This window comes from Arachis duranensis, chromosome 7 (assembly GCF_000817695.3).
Source record: "Arachis duranensis cultivar V14167 chromosome 7, aradu.V14167.gnm2.J7QH, whole genome shotgun sequence".
Taxonomy (NCBI): domain Eukaryota; kingdom Viridiplantae; phylum Streptophyta; class Magnoliopsida; order Fabales; family Fabaceae; genus Arachis; species Arachis duranensis.
The window spans coordinates 67,332,798-67,343,646 of NC_029778.3; the positions used below are offsets into that span (position 1 = coordinate 67,332,798).

General features: G+C 36.6%; 1 non-coding gene across 1 annotated transcript; it reads right to left on the reverse strand.

Annotated features, from left to right (window-relative positions):
- Positions 1–9,865: 9,865 nt before the first annotated feature.
- LOC127740832 (small nucleolar RNA R71) lies at positions 9,866–9,969 on the reverse strand. The gene has a single exon (XR_008001688.1). It is a non-coding gene; the product is annotated as a small nucleolar RNA R71 (small nucleolar RNA).
- Positions 9,970–10,849: the final 880 nt, after the last annotated feature.

A 10,849-nucleotide genomic window follows, 5' to 3' on the forward strand; every position in this document is an offset into this window, starting at 1 on the left:
TAAAGTCTAAAATAAAAAGGTAAGAGAAAATACTACAACAAAAGTAAAACAGAAATAAACAAGGAAGGAACCATACTCCGCTTTGTCACCATGTTTGCAATTTCACTGAGGTGAATTACGACCTGCATCTGAAAATCAACAACAACATATGGTATGAGAATCGAAGGTTCTCAATTTGGTAATAGTGCCAAATATATAAGATGTAAGGTTCCAGGATGCCAAAGGCAATCCTAGAACTTCACATCGATACGGATATTCAAGGTTAAAACAAAAGAAATAACTTAAACCATAAACAGTAAACAACATTATCTAAACTTAGGGCATTTCTAACTAAAACTTGTCAAACCGCTATATCCCACAGCCTTCGCCAACCTAACCTCCATGTGATCCCTTCGCCACCGCCTACCGAGCCTCCTCAATCGTAGCAGAAGACACAGATAATGCATACAAGTAAAGCACAAGTAATATACATATACAGCAAGTAATCAAATAGCAAGTTGACATGTGATTCATTTAGGCAACCTGAAGTTAAGCAGAGCAAACAAGCATATAGAAGATGCATATGAAGAATGGCTGTCCTATTGGCTCGTGATATCACCTGTCGGTCCATAAATTCTAACCCGACACATCCTTCCGGATGTAGCCTTTTCTGCCATGCCAGAGATATAGTGCCCTGCACACTCATGCAGCAGTGAATCTGCCACGCCAGAGATATAGTACCCTGCATACTCATGCAGCAAGGAGTCTGCCACACCAGAGATATAGGCCCTGCATACTTCATGCAGTGCAGAAGAAAACAACAACAACTACTCATGCAGTAGAGAAATCTATTATGCCAGGGATATAGGCCTCGCACATTCTCATATAATCCAATAATTTCATTATTCCTTTCTGAGTTCTCAACTCATCATAACCATCCCATCACTGGTTTCCAACTTTTCAAATTCATCATATGCATTCTCATTTCTCAGTAATCTCTTCAACCATAAACTTCACAACTCAACATTCGCCAATTAAATTAAGAAATTACACAAACATTCCAAACCTATGTCACCGGCTCTAAACTCATAACTAAAAATACCATTTTTTCTCTTTATTCTTTTCTCCCTTGATTCAAGATCCTAAAACTGGAAAAAAAGGTTTTAAACAAGTGTTACGGAAGTTTTCAAGCTTGTTGGAAAGGTAAAATGGATAGAAACAAGATTTTTTATTGAAAAACAAGGAAGTGTGCGTACGCATGCCCAGAAGAGTTTTGCCAGCTTGTGCGTACACATGATGTTGCGCATACGCACAACTTGCAAATTTCACAAAGTGTGCGCGCGCACCCGAGTGTGCGAACACACGTTTTGCTCAAAATCACAGACTGTGCATACACACAATTCAAAACAAAGCCCCTATTCAGAGAACGCGCACAGTAGTATGCATGCGCACACAAACCAGAAATCACATATTCTACAACATCACATAATTTAGATTTTTGACACCAACTTCCAATGATCATATCTTTTCCTACAAAATTTCGATTTCTACAAAATCTATATCATTTTAAAGATCTTTGAATTTTCTTTAATTTGATACAAAAATCATTCAATTTCAAAAATTGTAACTCAAGATATGATCCACCAAAGTTGGCCTAAAATCCATGTTTACCAAAAGCCTTAAAAACTCAAATTCACCAAATTTCTCAATTCAAAACCAATTACTGTACATCCAAACCAGCCCTAATGTGTCTAAATTATATCCATATATCTTCCAATTTATTCCACAACCTAAAATTCACAATTTTACCATTTCCACACCTAATTATCATTCATAATCAAATATAAACAATCAACATCATAGTTCATCAAAATCATCACAAACATCATCAACATCCATAATTCCCAAAGGTTACATCACCCACAATAATCAATAACCACCAACAATTAACATCAATCCATCATCATACCAGAGTCTACCACAGTCCTATTTCAACATATATAATTTCTTCAATCTCCATCAACATGCATATACCACAATATTATTTCAAGTAACCATACATCCAATTCAATCCTATCCTATGGTCCACTAGCCTATGTTTTCAGAAACTTTACATATTACATAAAAAAAACCGAAACCATACCTTGGCCAATTCCCAATATGCACCAAACACTAAAACGAAGCCACCAAACTCGATCCAAAGCCTCAAACCATCTCCAACAAACACCAAAACTCAATCTAACATTACATAACATACGAACATCAAACCTAGGGTTCACAAAAGTAGCTAAACTCAAGGGTTTAGAGAAACCTTACCTTACCTAACGAAATTAGGCATAGAACCTAACAATTACCCGCTACTAGAGATCATCTAAACAAACAAATCACAAAACTTGCTCAAAAACCAAACCAAAAAATGCAGAAAAGCTAGGGTAGGAAAATGGAGTTTGAGTTTCAAAATCTTACCAAAAAAACTTAGTTAGAAAGAAAGAGCTCGATAAGAGGTTCGCGTGGCCATAAACGGCTGATCAATCGAAGCTCCATAGCTCAAGTTATGGCTCCCGGAAGGTGACAATAAATAGTGACATCCCTTTCCTTCTCCATTCTCTCTCAATCTGTGCATCTTTCTCTCTCTTTGTGACAAAAATGAGCTGAAAGCTCATTAGTTAGGGTATTTATTTGTTGGACTTGGGCCCAACTTGGGCCCGATCTAACTCGCTAAGTGTTTTTGGTTCGTTTAGCCCACTTTAGGTCATAACCTTTAAAATTAGTGTCCGTTTTTCAATTCTAAATTATTTTTGTCCTTTCAAAACAATAAATCAATTTTCAAAATCTTATTTTTCAAAATACGCAGTACCAGACAGACTAGAGCCGGTATTACCAGCTTAAGCACCAGTACGCAGTTTTTACAAAAATATTCCGTATAGATACATTTTTCCACTCAGAAATATCCATTGAATTCAAATTTTACATTTATCCAAGCGTTCACTCCAGTTTTTACACCACCAACATTGTCATCCAATGTCGGAAGTCCTTCTAGAGGCAAGTCATAACACGCTTTGGAATTTCCAAGATCGTAATCTCAGATAAAGAGACACAATTCATGGACAAAAGATTTAAGGAGTTCTTGGAAGGACTAGGCATCTCTCAGCGGTTCATCTTGGTAGAACACTATCAAACCAACGGCCAAGTAGAATCGGCCAACAAGATCATCGTGAAAGGTATCAAGAAACGACTAAACGAGGCCAAAGGCCTATGGCCAACAAACTTGGATCCGTCCTCTGGTCATACTGAACGTCCCTTCAAACCTCAACAGGAGAAACCCCCTTTCGGTTAATGTACAGGAAGGAAAGCTCACACCCAATTGGGTGAGGCCATACCGAGTAAAGACCATAATCGGAAAAAGGGCTTATAAGCTCGAACGGAAAAATGGGACCGAGTTACTGAGATCATGGAACGACGCGAACATACGACAATACTAAACATAAGTCGAGCTGGTACCTTTAGCAAATTAAGGTCATTCTCCGATTTTTTTCTCTTTTCTTTTTCATTATCTTTTTACTCTTTCCTACCCCTAACGGGAGGTTTTAACGAGGCTTAACCATTAATAAACTCATTTATGCATTTTCCTTGGTGATTGCTTCGGTTCTTCCTGACATTCAGCACCAATCTTGGCGTTGAACGCCCAAAGGGGGGCAAAGCGTTATGATCCTTGTTCTCTGGCTGGCGTTGAATGCCAGTTTTGGGCGTTCAGCGTTGGGAGTTGCTCCTTCTTGCGCGCTAAACGCTAGGCTTGGCATTTAGCGCCTGATTTGGTAGTGATTTTAGAAGAGAAGTATAAACTATCATATATCGTTGGAATGCTTTGAAAGTTAGCTTTCTAATGCCATCAAGACCGCATCAATTGGATCTTTGAAACTCAAGTTATGCTCGTTGGAATGCCAGAAGGTTAGGGTTGACAATATCTGCTATCCTTTCTTTGTCTCTGCTCAAGACTCTGTCAAATTCGCCTGAAATTTACCTAAAATAATAAGAATACCACAAAAACTCAAAGTAGCATCCAAAGATGAATTTTGCACTAAAATATACCAAAACTTAATAAAATCTAACTAAAAACAATGTAAAAACAGCAACAAAAAGGGTATAAGATGCCTACGCATCACTACCCCTAGTTTTCACAACTTGTGTATGCATCCACTTGTGCGTACGCACGCACGTTGTCACCCCCTCTGTCGGGAGCGCTCGCACCTGCTTGTGCGTTCTCACCCTAACCTTTTTCACCCCTATGCATATGCACATATGTGTGTGTACGCACACACCACCTTTTTTTGTTTTAAAAAAAATTTGCTTTCTGTGCGCACGCACCACCCTGTGCGTGTGCACACTCGTTATCACCCTTCCTGCCGAGAGTGCCCGCACACCCTTTTGCGCCCGCATCCCCTGTATTTTCTCCTTTTGTGCGTACGCACGGGCCTATGAGCGTACGCGTAGGAGTTGAACTGGGCAACAATTAGAAAGAAACCCAGTCGCGCCAACCCCCTGCCACATCCCCTTTCTTCTTCATCTAATGCCACAATTTCAATATCCAATATTTCCTAAATTCAATTCACACTTGTTATAATTGCCTAATGATGACTTGCATCATTTACCATTTTTTCTTATCTAAAAAGGATCATAAAAGAGCATAATCTCATTTGATCATTACAAATCATGAACTAATTGATAAATATTATGGTACATTGTTTTGAAATGGGTTTGTGCTGAATTTCAGGTAAAAAGAGCAACAAAAAAGAAAAAAAACAACAAAATAAAACTGAGCGTGTAAAACTGACGTGCCACTTAGAACAAACGCCATGAAAGTATGTGGACGTGACACGCCAATAATGATTTTCAGAAAGAAATGTTTGGATTTTAACAAGGGCGTGGCACATTAGTATTAATATCTTATGCATGCATTACCATGAATTGATGATTAAAGCATGCATGCATGAAACATTTATTACCAATGCCAATTGGCAAATCATGCATTACTAAGCAATAATGAAAGCATGCATGCATGAAACATTTAATTATTAATGCCAATGAATGAACGCTAACGTTAAATGAATGAATGAACCAAGGCGTTAAATGAATGAACGTTAATGTTAAGTAATTGGCATTATTAATTAAAGCCAATGAAAGCATGCATGAACCCTTTATTAGTAATGCCCAATTGGAAAATGAACAAATCAAGCTTACGTTAATGCATTAGCATTAATAAGTAATATAATGAAAGCATGCAATACATCAAGCGTTCATTAAAGAGAGCGCTACGTTGAAAGCACGAGAACGTTAATTAAAAGGGAAGCTTGGCATAAAAATAAAGCAAGAGAGCGCCACGTTCACTTTCTTAATGTTTTCGTGAATCTCAAGCTGGGATGCAAAGTTTTGGCCTTCAGCACTCAAAAGCAATGAGGAAGGGCGCTCACTCAAAGAGCGTAGCGTTCAAAAAGCGAGCGCCAACCAAGAAAGGCACGCAGCACATTGGCACACCAAAGGGAATGAACGTAGCGTTTATTTTGGTCACGGAGCGCTCCACTGGAAGGAGAACCAAGCCAACCCTGACCCACTTATTCAAGGCCAAATCTAAATCAACCCATTTCATTGAAGCCTCAAAAAAAGCAAAGTCCATTGACATGACTCAAAGGCACAATAAACAGATAGATTAGAAATTTCATTTGAATTGTAATTTATTTTTAATTTTGATTTCATTTTCATTTTGTAAAGCCTATATAAAGGTATCAATTTCATTTCATAGGGAGGGAAGGTTAGGCTCTAATAGAGAGCACTAGGAGTAAGAGTAGAATAGAGAGCTCTCTTTTAATTTTCCTTTTTGAATTTGAGAATTGGAAATCAGATATGGGTTTTCTATTCTTTTTTGTTTCATTTTTTTTCCTCTGCAATTTCTTTTCTGTTTTGATCGAGAGAGCAATTGATCTCTTGGCTTTCTTTCTGTTTTTGCTATTTCATTGAAATTGTTAATTTCTCTTTAGGATTTTAGAATTGATCTAAGTCTTTGATGAGCGGATAATTTATACGTTTTTTTGGCATTGTTTTTGCATAGTTTTTAGTATGATTTAGTTAGTTTTTAGTATATTTTTATTAGTTTTTAAGAAAAATTCACATTTCTGGACTTTACTATGAGTTTGTGTGTTTTTCTGTGATTTCAGGTAATTTCTTGCTAAAATTGAGGGACCTGAGCAAAAATCTGATTTAGAGGCTGACAAAGGACTGCTAATGCTGTTGGATTCTGACCTCCTTGCACTCGAAATGGAATTTTTCGAGCTACAGAAGTTCAAATAGCGCGCTCTCAATTGCGTTGGAAAGTAGACATCCAGGGCTTTCCAGAAATATATAATAGTTTTCATACTTTTCCCGGGTCTAGATGACACAAACTGGCATTTAACGCCGGCTTTCTGCCCTATTCTGGCGTTAAATGCCAGAAACAAGCTGCAAAGCAGAGTTAAACGCCAAAAACAAGTTACAAACTGGCGTTTAACTCCAAGGAAGACCTCTACACGTGAAAGCTTCAATGCTCAGCCCAAGCACACACCAAGTGTGCCCGGAAGTGGATTTCTGCATCATTTACTTGTTTCTGTAACCCTAGTAACTAGTTTAGTATAAATAGAACTTTTTACTATTGTATCGGAGATCTTGGTATCTATCTTTTGATCATCTTTTGATCTCTTGATCATGTTTTGGGGGCTGGCCATTCGGCCATGCCTGGACCTTCATCACTTATGTATTTTCAACAGTAGAGTTTCTACACACCATAGATTAAGGGTGTGGAGCTCTGCTGTTCCTCGAGTATTAATGTAATTACTACTATTTTCTATTCAATTCATGCTTATTCTTATTCTAAGATATTCATTCACACTTTAACCTGATGAATGTGATAATCCATGACACTCATCATCATTCTCACTTATGAACGCGTGCCTGACAAACACTTCTGTTCTACCTGCAAAAGCTAGAGTGTGTATCTCTTGGATTCCTGGTCCATGCGTTTGACTACCTCTCCTGACAACAGAGTCTTCAACATGAGATTAGAGTCTTCGTGGTATAAGCTAGAACCCATTGACAGCATTCTTGAGATCTGGAAAGTCTAAACCTTGTCTGTGGTATTCCGAGTAGGATCTGGGATGGGATGACTGTGACGAGCTTCAAACTCGCGACTGTAGGGCGTGGTGACAGACGCAAAAGGATAGTAAATCCTATTCCTACACGATCTGGAACCAACAGATGATTAGCCATGCGGGAAACCGTAGAGGACCATTTTCACTGAGAGGACGGGAAGTAGCCATTGACAACGGTGACGCCCAACATACATCTTGTCATAGAAAGGAGTATGAAGGATTGGATGAAGGCAGTAGGAAAGCAGAGATTCAAGAGGGATAAAGCATCTCCACACACTAATCTAAAATTCCCACCAATGATTTACATAAGTATCTCTATCTTTATTTTATGTTTTATTTATCTTTTAATTATTAAAACTCCATAACCATTTGAATCCGCCTAACTGAGATTTACAAGGAGACCATAGCTTTCTTCAAGCCGACAATCTCCGTGGGATCAACCCTTACTCACGTAAGGTTTATTACTTGGACGACCTAGTGCACTTGCTGGTTAGTTGTGCGAAGTTGTGAAAAAGAGTGATATTACAATTGTGCGTACCAAGTTGTTGGCGCCATTGAGATCACAATTTCGTGCACCAAGTTTTTGGCACTGTTGCCGGGGATTATTCGAGTTTGGACAACTGACGGTTCATCTTGTTTCTCAGATTAGGTAATTTTCTTTTTGTTTCAACCTTTATTTTATTTTCAAAAAAGTTTTCAAAAATATTTCAAAATTTTTTCTTCTTTTTCGTTTTTCTAAAAAAATAATTTTCGAAAAAACAAAAAAAATTTTAATAAAATCATAAAAACAAAAAATATTTTGTGTTTCTTGTTTAAGTCTATAGTCAATTTTTTAAGTTTGGTGTCAATTGCATATTTCTATTTTTCTCAAAAATTTTCGAAAACTCATGCATGGTGTTCTTCATGATCTTCAAGTTGTTCTTAATAAGATTTTTTGTTTGATCTTCATATTTTCTTGTTTTGTGTCTTTTGTTATTTTTCATATGCATTTTTTAATTCATAGTGTCTAAACATGAAAAATCTCTAAGTTTGGTGTCTTGCATGTTTTTCTTTTCTTGAAAATTTTTCAAAAATAAGTTTTTGATGTTCATCATGATCTTCAAAGTGTTCTTGGTGTTCATCTTGACATTCATAGTGTTCTTACATGCATCATTTGTTTTAATCCAAAACTTTTATGTTTTGAGTCATTTAGTTGTTTTTCTCTTTCCTCATTAAATTCAAAAAGATCAAAAAAATATCTTTTCCTTATTTCACTCATAATTTTCGAAATCTTTGGGTTGACTTAGTCAAAATTTTTTTTAAATAAGTTATTTTTTGTTAGTCAAGTCAAAATTTCAATTTTAAAAATCTTATCTTTTCAAAATCTTTTTCAAAATCAAATCTTTTATTTTTCCTTAACTATTTTCGAAAATTCTTTAAAATTAATTTTTAAAAATCTTTTTCTTAACTTTTTCTTTTATTTTCAAAAAAACTGTACTAACAATTAATGTTTTGATTCAAAAATTTCAAGTTTGTTACTTTCTTGTTAAGAAAGATTCAAACTTTAAATTTTAGAATCATATCTTTTGATTTCTTGTGAGTCAAGTCATTAATTCTGATTTTAAAAATCAAATCTTTTTCAAAACAAATCTCAATCATATCTTTTCAAGCATATCTTTTTCAAATCATATCTTTTTCAAAATCAATTTCAAAATCTTTTCTAACTTCTTATCTTTTCAAAATTAATTTTCAAATCTTTTTCAACTAACTAATTGATTTTTTTGTTGGTTTTACTATTTCTTATCTTTTTCAAACCACCTAACTACTTTTCTCTCTCTAATTTTCGAAAATTCCTCACCCTTTTTCAAAATTCTTTTTAATTAACTAATTGTTTCACATTTTAATTTTTATTTTATTCCTTTCCTTAATATTCGAATACTAACTTTTTTTTAAAAAAACAAAAACAAAAATATTTTTCTTCTCTTTTAGTTAATATTAGAATTCGCTCTCTCTCATCTCTTTCTATTTATTTATTTATTTACTAACACTTCTCTTCATCTTAAAATTCGAACCCCTCTTCTCCTCTGTGTTCAAATTTTTCTCTTCTCCTTCTTCTATTCTTTTTTTTTCTACTCACATAAAGGAATCTCTATACTGTGACATAGAGGATTCTTCTTCTTTTCTGTTCTCTTCTTTTTCATATGAGCAGGAACCAGGACAAGGACATTCTTGTTGAAGCAGATCTTGAACCTGAAAGGACTCTGAAGAAGAAGATAAGAGAAGCTAAAGCACAACAATCCAGAGAAAACCTTACAGAGAATCTCGAAAAAGAAGGAGACATGGCCGAATCCAACAACAATGCAAGGAAGATGCTTGGTGACTTCACTGCACCAAATTCCAAATTCCATGGAAGAAGCATCTCAATCCCTGCCATTGGAGCAAACAATTTTGAGCTAAAGCCTCAATTAGTTTCTCTGATGCAACATAATTGCAAGTTTCATGGACTTCCATCAGAAGATCCTTTTCAGTTCTTAACTGAATTCTTGCAGATCTGTGATACTGTTAAGACCAATGGGGTTGATCCCGAGGTCTACATGCTTATGCTTTTCCCTTTTGCTGTAAGAGACAGAGCTAGAACATGGTTGGACTTTCAACCTAAAGATAGCCTGAACTCTTGGGATAAGCTGGTCACGGCCTTCTTGGCCAAGTTCTTTTCTCCTCAAAAGCTGAGCAAGCTTAGAGTGGATGTTCAAACCTTCAGACAGAAAGATGGTGAATCCCTCTATGAAGCTTGGGAAAGATACAAGCAACTGACCAAAAAGTGTCCTTCTGACATACTTTCAGAATGGACCATCCTGGATATATTTTATGATGGTCTGTCTGAATTGTCTAAAATGTCATTGGACCATTCTGCAGGTGGATCTATTCACCTGAAGAAAATGCCTGCAGAAGCTCAGGAACTCATTGACATGGTTGCAAATAACCAGTTCATGTACACTTCTGAAAGGAATCATGTGAATAATGGGACGCCTCAAAGGAAGGGAGTTCTTGAAATTGATGCTCTGAATGCCATATTGGCTCAGAACAAAATGTTGACTCAGCAAGTCAACATAATTTCTTAGAGTCTGAATGGATTGCAAAATGCATCCAACAGTACTAAAGAAGCATCTTCTAAAGAAGAAGCTTATGATCCTGAGAACCCTGCAATGGCAGAGGTGAATTACATGGGTGAAGCCTATGGAAACACCTATAATTCCTCATGGAGAAATCACCCAAATTTTTCATGGAAGGATCAACAAAAGCCTCAACAAGGCTTTAATAATGGTGGAAGAAACAGGTTTACCAATAGCAAGCTTTTTCTATTATCCTCTCAGCAACAGACAGAGAATTCTGAGCAGAGCCCCTCTAGCTTAGCAAATATAGTCTCTAATCTATCTAAGGCCACTCTAAGTTTCATGAATGAAACACGGTCCTCCATTAGAAATTTGGAGGCACAAGTGGGCCAGCTGAGTAAAAGAGTCACTGAAACTCCTCCTAGTACTCTCCCAAGCAATACAGAAGAGAATCCAAAAAGAGAGTGCAAGGTCATAACCTTACTTGGCGTGGCCGAACCTAGAGAGGAGGAGGAGGACGTGAATCTCAGTGAGGAAGACCTCATGGGACGTCCTCTGGACAAAAAGGAGTTCCCAATTGAGGAACCTAAGGAATCTGAGGCT